The 10473-nt window shown below is 43.2% G+C and overlaps 1 non-coding gene across 1 annotated transcript; it reads right to left on the reverse strand.

The window, feature by feature from the left end:
* Nucleotides 1-1191: 1191 nt before the first annotated feature.
* LOC117129754 lies at nucleotides 1192-1298 on the reverse strand. The gene has a single exon (XR_004453343.1). It is a non-coding gene; the product is annotated as a small nucleolar RNA R71 (small nucleolar RNA).
* Between the last annotated feature and the right edge of the window lie 9175 nt (nucleotides 1299-10473).

Genomic DNA, 10473 nt, shown 5'->3' on the forward strand with positions numbered 1-10473 from the left:
CAACATACTAACCGTTGAGACACCAGATCTAGTTTGTTAACCAGTGAAACATGCGACAGCTGATCACTGAGTTAAGCGGTTGAGCTCTAACATATCATGCATGCAGCAAATAGGCATCTATAGATATTATAATCTCCAACACCTGAATAGTGGCCCTGCGTCTAATATCATTTCCAACCAAGTTACATTTACTATTTACTTCGCTTGTTACTATTGCTATTTCATTTAAACATTTACAACTCTTAGAATTAGTAAACACTAGATTTAATTGTTCCCTAGCTCCTTGTGGATTCGATCCCTAAGTACTACATCTGAACCTCTTTTGATGAGAGTAACACTCCTTAGGGTAATTTGAGTGGTATCAAATTTGGCGCCGTTGCCGGGAAGCTTTGATCGCCATTAGATTTAGTTTTATTGATTCTTATTATCTTCTCTACCCCCTTTCTAACATAATCTTTTTCTTTTCTTTTCAGGTGCATGCCCAGCGGGACCAGAAGCAACAAGGAGAAAGACTTGCTGTTCTCAGACGATCCTACTCATTTGGAACGCACCATCCGTAGAGGTCAACGTTCCACATCGCTCGACGCAACAACTTCGTTGTCGATCGATACTCACAACCAACAGTCGACCGACACCAGACCTTCATCGTCGATCGATCCTAATCGTTCGACAACGATCGATATTACACCGCGTACGTTGATCGATACCGTGTCGTCAAAAATGGTAAACGTTATTATTCTAACATAGGACGAGAACGGAAACCTGTATGACCAGGACGGTCATCTGCGTAATGCAACAGGTCAGAAAATAGACGCTCAGGGGACTGTAATCCCTGATGCTGATGCTACAGGAGCTGATCAACCTGTAGACGAGGACGCTCGATCGAAACCACTGGCCGACTACAATCGCCCAGATGAGTACTATTCCAACAGATCAGCTATTCGACTTCCGGAGATCCAGAAGCAGAATTTCGAGCTGAAGCCTCAATACTACGCACGAGCATCCTATGGACCATATAGAACGGTTCGAGGATTTAATCACTGCAATTCGGATGGAAGGAGTCCCCGAAGATACACGCTGAATGCAGAAGCGATGCACTGGCTTAGGCAGCTACCCACATGATCCTTAACATCCTGGGCCGACATCAAGAATGCTTTCTTACGAAACTTCTTCGATGAGGTGCGCACTGAAGAACTTCGAAACAAAATTTCCCCATTCTCGCAGGAGGCTGGAGAGTCCTTTAAAGATGCGTGGATTAGATTTAGGTTCTTCCAGCGAGACTGTCCACACCACGGATTTAACAAAGTGCAGCAGCAGCACCAAAAACACTGACTCTGAACGGAAGAAGTCTGTAGCTTCTATCGGGAAGGAACAGATGGACGAAGTAAGAGCTAAGTTAGATGTGGTGCACAAGCTTCTTAGGAAGCAAGTCTGTTTAGCTGAAGGAGAAGTAGCAGATACGGAAGGAGAAGAAAATGTGAACTACATCGGAGGTATCAGATTCCAGAAATTTGGAAACCAGGGCGGAAACAGAAACTTCTTTGGAAATGGTCAAAGAAGTAACCAGAGTTCACAATTTCAAAAACCCTTCAACAACAGCAAAAGCTACTCGAACTCCTACTATTAGAATCCACCACCCCAGACTCAGGAAAGCAAGATCGAAGAAATGCTTGATCGAGTACTGTTGGGACAACAACATATCACCGTGGATTTCAATGGTAAAATAGACTCCGCCTACAACAATCTGAACACCAAAATCGAGACCTTAGGGACTCAGGTGAGAACACTTGAAACACAAGTGATTCAGACTGGCGAAACTATAAAGAGGCAAGAAGCTTTCGCTAGAGAGGCAGGAGCTGACAAAGGAAAACACCCCGTAAATTCTCGCAAGTGGTGAGACATGAAAAGCTTGAGGAAGGAGACTTCAAAATCGAAAGCTCCATAAGTCTCGAAGGGTCCGAATGGTGTCGACTGATGTCGATGAACTCGCATCGATCGACAGACCATGACGAAGATCGATGGATGGATTACTCCAGTTATCGATCGACGTCGTCCGCTAAATCGACTGAATGCAATGCAGTTCAAATTCTAACTCATGAGGAATTCACAGCTAAGCATCCTCACCCACCCTCCCCTTTCTATGATAAAATCGATCGATCGGTTGACCCAACCATCGATCGACAGAGTGAGTCCGACGTAGATCGTCAAAACACACCTCCCATCGATCGACAGGCACCTCTGACATACCGAGTGCGGTTACTCAACGCACTCAAACCACCACCTAAACCAATAGATAGCCCACCTGAACCAAAACCCAACCCTTTAAATAGTTCACCAGAACCAGTCCAAGAAGATCAGGAAACTGAAGGGAGAAGGTTAAGGAAAAGAAAGGAGAAAATTCCTAAGTACCTTAAGAGGGAAGCTAACGATAAGGAGATGGATGGTTTCACTAAAAGAATCCTCAGAATCCCAATCGAAAAACCTTTTGATGAAGCTTACTTCACACACAGGTTGTGGATGTTCTTCAGAGAAACAAAGGTAACTGAGGAAGACGTTAGGAGAATGTTTCATCAAGTCAGAGAGAAGATGAGACACATGATCACATTGTCAAAGAAGAGTCATCCTGGGAAGTTTGCAATACCATGCGTAGTCAAGGGTGTTGAATTTCCCCATTCAATGTGTGACACAGGAGCATCAGTTAGTATCCTCCCTAGGATCATGGCAGACCATCTTGGTTTGACCATCGAACCTTCAACAGAATCCTTCACCTTCGTGGGTCTTTCAGAAAAACAATCAGGAGGTATCATAAGAGATCTGGAGGTACAGATTGGTAATGCCCTTGTCCCGGTAGATTTTCATGTCTTGGACATCAAACTTAACTGGAACTCTTCACTTCTGCTTGGAAGATCTTTCCTAGCTACAGTAGGAGCTGTATGTGACATGAACAAAAACAAATTGTGTCTGATGCTGATAGACCCCAACATCCACTACGACCCTATCCGACCTAAGAGAAAAATTATTAATTCTGTGGATTACGGGAAAGAACTTGGCTTCATTGGCGCATGCCATTGTGGAACAGAGTAAGAATCAGAGTACGAAACAGAGTACTCGGAATCGATCGACACCCACACCTTTCCATCGATCGATTCCAATGAGTCAACGGTGACCGATGACCGCAACAAAATGTTGCTCGACGTTGATCAGCCGTTGACCATTTCGCTCTACCTAATCATTGTTATCCACACTTTGCCTTCCAACCTCCAAGCAAGAGAGGACGTGATGATTATTCCATAGGCAGTTGGGCAGATAGTGGTTTCGATGAAAGTTTTGCAGTTGACACTGTAATTACTTCACCTAACGAGGAACAAACAGAGGAATACGATGAGGATTATTGGAAGAAACGTGCAATAGAAATGTCTTTGCAGGATGAAAGATTTGAAACACATAAGTTCACCAACACCTTTCCAACATCGTTCGACGAAGTGCACTCCACATCGGTCGATACCCACCCTCGTCCAGCAAAACAACCGCTCACATCCATCGACACCCATATAGGAACATCGATCGATTTTTGCGCCGGAGCGAAAATCTAAGAGCAGGAGAATATTCCCTCTCCAACTAGGTTTATAGATACCTATTTAAAACGTTTTGCACCCCTGAAACCACCTCCACACACCAGAGCAGACACACAAGCAGAAAAGATGAACACTCTTCCGTCTACATCAACAGGAAAATCCATGAACACAAGTTCTGCAGAAATTATTCTGCCCTCGATCGATGCATCTGTATCAACATCGATCGATACTACTCTTAAACCTAATCTTTCTATTTCTAAATTGAATGGTAATGCAAACATTGATTACAGTTTTTTAACACCTGATGCATTTGGTATTTTCAGGGACCCAGATGGCAAACGCACGTGCAATAGATGGAAGGATCTTACAAGTGTCCAGAGAGGACATAGAAGATATCCTTCAAGTGGCCAATGGACCTGACAACCTAATCTCACAGCAACGTGGCACTCCAGACGTCATTCAAACCAATCAAAATAAACACGTAGGAGTCGCCGCAACAGAAATCAATCCATATCTATCATGCCAACCAAAAGGCCAAGCATCGATCGACGGGACAACTCAGACATCGATCGACAAGATAACACCAACGTCGACCGATAAGGATGACCAGACGTCGATCGACAGACGTTATGAATTTGGATAACGCGCTTTTGACATGTACGGAGCCAGAAAGTTCACTTGGGAACGAAGGGACGAGTATGGAGTCTACAGAGATGAGTGTGGACACGCACGAGGCGTAGCTGGTGAGATTATACCTGTCACAAAGGAGGACATCAGGAAATTACTGGAAAGAGCATCTCTTTTTGAAGAGAGCCACATCTGTCTTCCAGAACAAGCCACTTCCTTCACACTCACAAGATTGGCACCAGAACTCTACACCAAAGATGAAATCAATGAGATGGTGACTGGTATTTGTGGAGCTCAGGAAAAACTGGGAGAGGAGCTCAAATCATTGGTAAAAGATACACATCAACCTTTCGATAGAGGCTACAATGAGCTTTTCAGACGTATGGTAGAAATGAGAACATAAATTGAGAGTTTACGACAGCAACTTGAGAAGGAAGCCACGACCTCAGAATCGATCGACGCACCACATGCACCATCGATCGACGCCAGTCTTCCGACAGCCCAGATCCCTGCAGAACCTCAATGTTCAGCAGAACACAAGGATGAATGGGAAGTCTCATACATCAACACGAGGATAAACGACGTGTACTACCCTCTCAACAACAACGTGGACTGGCTGAGCACTAAAATCGAGCTACTACAGCAAGATCTGGACACCATTCGCAAGAAGGACCAACAACCAGCCACATCGATCGACGTGTGTACCATCACATCGCTCGACGCTAAGATTTCCGCCATGGATGATAGGCTGCATACTTACGACGACATGCATGACCGCTTCGTATCACCAGTCATGCTATATTTAAAAAAATTGTCTAGTCAAATACTTCATGCCCAAAGGGTTATTGATAAAATTACTAATGAAAATTGTTTACAGGCAAACTCATTTTCGATCGACAGGCTACGAGGGCCATGGATCGATGGGAAGAATCCTGTGGAGTTACTTCCCTACACAGCAGCAGAGGTTGACAAGATCACATCCAAGATCTACACTGCTATAGACACCATGGAGGAACGACTTGACAAACGCTGCGATGACATCTACTTTCCATTCGACAACAGAATCGGTGGACTAGACAGCCACGCAGAATGGCTACAGAAAGAAGTCAAAGCCATTCAGAGGCAACTCGCAGCTCAACACCAGATATCAGCATCGATCGACAGGAAGCGAGCGAAATCGCTCTATGGTAAGTCGCCGAGATCGACCGACGAACACTTAATCGCATTGATCGACGCCGAGTCTACACCAGCCGGCAAGCAGCTGATACACAAAACGATAGAGTCAATGCACGAGGAACTGACAGAACATTCATCATACGCCTATGACAACATAGGCTGGCACCAGGTCAGCATTGACAACATTCAAGATAGGCTACAGAACATCTCCAATGTACTTAAGAAGATGGATGACAAGTGGACAAGAAATGATGAGCCCACAAGAAGTTTCATTGCATCTTGGTCCAGAATGTGCAGAGATGACGTGGATGCTTGTTTTCCAACAAGCAGCTGTTTATCCACCAAATAGCCAATCACTACCACAGTCAAGCTAAATGACTATAACCAAGCGCTGAGTGGGAGACAACCCACAATTAGGTATTTTAGTTTTGTTTTATTAGCTAGCATTTATTTACTTTCGTTTTATTTCTTTCAGATTTAGGAGACCCAAGTAGGAGGACCTGAATATCGACCGCCGATGAGACATCGACATCGCTCGACATAGACAATCACATGACGATCGATGCAACATTTTCACATCGATCGATATCTAATCCGGTCAGATGTATCTTCCTTACTTGTTATCGTACTTATGAATTATTCCATCATAACTCCGACTGAGTTACACTGGGACAGTGTAATTTAAGTCTGGGAGGAGATTTACTGATATAATTTATTTTATTCTTATATAAAAGGAATTTTAATAAATTATGCTTAGCTATTGAAAATGGGACTATGATCTTATATTGATTTAAACTTGAATATCTAACCAATCTTTAGCACCATTTTAGATTTACTGATTGCAGATAGCACTATAGATGCTAAAGCAGATCAACCTATCAACTACACACTTGCCTTGTTTGTATGAAGTAACCAAAGCTGATTTCCAACACTAAATCTGACATAACCGCTTGTCTTGGGGCTTGGTATACATGGGATCGGATTCTTCATACAGGTCTGGAAGGTAACGCCTTGTGTAGATTATTTATCACATTTTCTCTCTCTAAATTTCTACCCTAGATTAGTTAGTGATTTATATTTCAGTTCTATCCATTTCTTCAAAAAAAAAAATATAAAATAAAAATAAGATCTATTTCTTACTTAGGATGAGTCTGAACAGGAGTTGGTGCCTAAAACCATTAAGGCTTGATTCATAAAGACTCCAATAAAGAGTTCGAAACGGGACTTGGAGGCGGCAATCTTCAAGGCTCGCTTTCATAAAGAATTTTTGGATATATGTCAAAAAGAAGTGAACAGAGCTTCATGGCTACCACCATTAAGTTTTGATTCATGGAAGCCTGTCCAATCTTGACTCAAGAGAGAAAATTAGAGAGAGAGAGAGAAATTAGGAACTAATTTTTACCTGCAGTTCCAGATACTTGTCTGAAATCCTTGCTTCCTATGATCGATACTCCCAAGGTAAAGCATTCATTTTATATTTATGCTAAGAAATGAAGTCAGTAGAGGGGATGTCAGACGTGAATTGCTGAGTTGTGTTATGTTAGAAATGGTTGCTAAGCTAGGATATTGCATAGTGTGTTTCTGTGATTAGGACTTTTTACATGTGGTTGCAAAATTGTTGAGGAAAAGATTTCTATGCTTTAAAATCTGTAGTCCCTAATATTTTCAAACCTCTTTCAGAGAGACTGCCTGATGTTTTGCTTGAGGACAAGCAAAAGGATAAGTCTGGGGGAGTTGATATACTTTGGATCTGACCTGTTTCATCCATGGTATATAGGTGTTTTACTATATATATATCTATGTTTTCTACTCTTTTAGGTATGTTTTCAGGTTCAGGTGCATTTTAGAGTAATTCTATGACTTTGGAGCATTTTGGAGCTTAAAAGACATTTCATTCGAGCTGACCATGTAGAGGCCGAAGAGAGGAAGAACAATCGATCGATGCACATCCAGTGCTGTCGATCGACACCATGAGATGCCTCGACAAATGAAGATTAATATCGATTGATGTACACAAGTACCATCGATCGATGTCGAGACATTGGACATGAGACATTTTGGATCCAGCAGACTTGAAGCCCAAGTCCAAGCTAAATTACAAAAATGCCCTGACGAGTTTTTAACCTAGTAGATTATATACTGCCTAAGTGTTTTGACGGCAGAGAGAGTTTTTTGTTACAATTTTACTTTGAGAGAGAGAGAGAGAGTTTTGGAGAGAAGATCACTTGTGATTGGAACTCCTTGTTTTCATTTCTTTTCATCTATACTATGAATTCCCATTTCTTCATTGTCATGAATTGCTTTGCTATGTCTGTATAGTTCATTTATTAGATCGATGGTTCAGATAGGTTTGTGGGATTATCCCCAAACTATAGATCTGCCTTGTTGTGATATTCATGATAGATTTGTATTCATTGCTTGTTCTAGCCTTGCTAACTAGAACATGATCATAGAATTGCATACTCAAGCACCCTTGTTATCCCATCCTGACATCTATCTATCATATTAGGACTGCTAAAGAGGGCTAACCGCCAATTTTATATCTTAATAGAGCATATCATACTCGCGCATAGGCCTGGCTAGAACCCGTCGATCGATGTCCTCAACTGACTATCGGTCGACGTAGGTAAAGGTGTATCGGTCGACGTCCCTATATGACCATCGATCGACACTCTTTCGTTGTCAACATACTAACCGTTGAGACACGAGATCTAGTTTGTTAACCAGTGAAACATGAGACAACTGATCACTGAGTTAAGCGGTTGAGCTCTAACTTATCATGCATGCGGAAAATAGGCATCTATAGATATTATAATCTCCAACACCTGAATAGTGGCCCTACGTCTAATATCATTTCCAACCAAGTTACATTTACTATTTACTTCGCTTGTTACTATTGCTATTTCATTTAAACATTTACAACTCTTAGAATTAATAAACACTAGATTTAATTGTTCCCTAGCTCCTTGTGGATTCGATCCCTAAGTACTACATCTGAACCTCTTTTGATGAGAGTAACACTCCTTAGGGTAATTTGAGTGGTATCAAAGAGCACCGCACGTCGCGTGGTGTCCGGTGTATTCCCGGTGGCCCTTGAAAATTTGGAGGGCGGAGTGCCGCTCACGCCCGGTCGTACTCATAACCGCATCAGGTCTCCAAGGTGAACAGCCTCTGGTCGATGGAACAATGTAGGCAAGGGAAGTCAGCAAAATGGATCCATAACTTTGGGAAAAGGATTGGCTCTGAGGGCTGGGGTCCCAGTTCCAAACCCGTCGACTGTTGGCGGGATGCTTGAGCTGCTAACGTGGCGAGAGCGGACCGCCTCGTGTCGGTCGGAGGACGGACTGGGAACGGCTCTTTTGAGATCTTTACCCGGGCATCAAACAGCCAACTCAGAACTGGTACGGACAAGGGGAATCCGACTGTTTAATTAAAACAAAGCATTGCGATGGTCCCTGCGGATGCTAACGCAATGTGATTTCTGCCTAGTTCTCTGAATGTCAAAGTGAAGAAATTCAACCAAGCGCGGGTAAATGGCAGGAGTAACTATGACTCTCTTCATCTAATTAGTGACGCGCACGGTCGCACGTAGATTCTATCCGGTTAGACGGATTGGTCTTTGGGGACGATCCGGATCTGTTCGTCTGTTCTGTTTATCAATTCTGGACTATCTATCTGATTCTAAGTCAAGGGGTGGTTGGTTGAATGACTTAGGATACGGTAGGTAGGTTCATACGTTTTATGATTATGTTGACTGAGGTTTATCTAAGTTCTAGGAACCAAGCCAAGCATTGTAGAATCAATCCGTTCTATTCTCGGTTATGATTAATGCTTATCTGGTTGTGGTTTCAGGAACTAAGGATGGTTCTGGTCAAGCCAAGGAGCCGTGAAGGCTCGGTCAGTGAGAGGCTGTGTAACGTGTGGTTAGATGATACTAGGGATGAACTAGTGATTGTCTATGAGACTGTTAAGAAGTTGTGTATTGAATCTCATGTTTCTAAGTAATACAAAGTTTATACATTGTTTCCGCTGTGCAATCTGTTCCTTTGTTTATGAACCTCATATTCGAATATGACTTAGCAAATAAAAGACTTAAAATGGATCAAACGAGCAAAGAAATTAATAAGTAAGCATTCGTATCCAGTTGGGTCAAGAGACCAGGAACGGGTCTTACAAGTTGGTATCAGAGCATGCTTGATTCTAGGATAGTTGGGTTATGTAGTCCACACACACACACGCAGCCAGCTGATTAGGTCTCACGGTGAGGTTTGATTGCTTAGTCTAGGGATTGTTTTGTTCTGTTTATGTTAGTGTGTTTTGTACTAACATTGTCTGAATCCTTAGGCTGGAAAAAGCAAATCGGGAAAGTCCCGAAGAAGTAAGAGAATGGCCGGTCAGTCTAGTCAAGTGGCTGTGGACAGAAATAATCTGTCCGGTTTGCAAACCGATCCGGCCGCGGCCAACGCTGAAAATGTGTTGCCAACTGATCAGGCTAATCTTACGGGGACGCAACAGGATGGTCAAGAACATCAGGAGAGTGATGAGGAAGTGGAATCCTCGAACGCTAACCGTGATGGTGGCCAGCGTGAGAAAGTGGCCGATGGTACAGCCAATGTAACCGCAACACTGTCCAAAGAGGACTTGTTAGAGGCCATGAAGGTAATGGGGACTCAGGTGGCGGCTATGGCCCAACTGTTCACGCCATTAGTGAACTCCTCAGTTGGAAAAGCTACACCTGTGGCTACGACCGTCCCCAACACCAATGGTCCAGTTGTGGAAATGGTCGAGGTGATCGAGATTGATCCACCAGAAAGGACTGGGAAAAAGGTGGACTATCTGAGTTTGCTTCAGCACATCTCCCGTCTAGGGACGAAGCATTTCTCAGGAAGCACCGATCCTATTGAGGCAGACGAGTGGAGGAGTAGGCTAGTCCGAAACTTCAGCTCAACTCATTGTCCTGAGGATTACAAGAGAGACATTGCGGTTCACTTCCTGGAAGGGGACGCGCATAATTGGTGCCTGGCTGTGAACAAGCGCACCAATGGAAGTCTCCAGAGTTTTGCGGATTTTGAAGATGAATTCAACCGCAAATACT

Source organism: Brassica rapa, unplaced genomic scaffold, assembly GCF_000309985.2.
Source record: "Brassica rapa cultivar Chiifu-401-42 unplaced genomic scaffold, CAAS_Brap_v3.01 Scaffold0113, whole genome shotgun sequence".
Taxonomy (NCBI): Eukaryota; Viridiplantae; Streptophyta; class Magnoliopsida; order Brassicales; family Brassicaceae; genus Brassica; species Brassica rapa.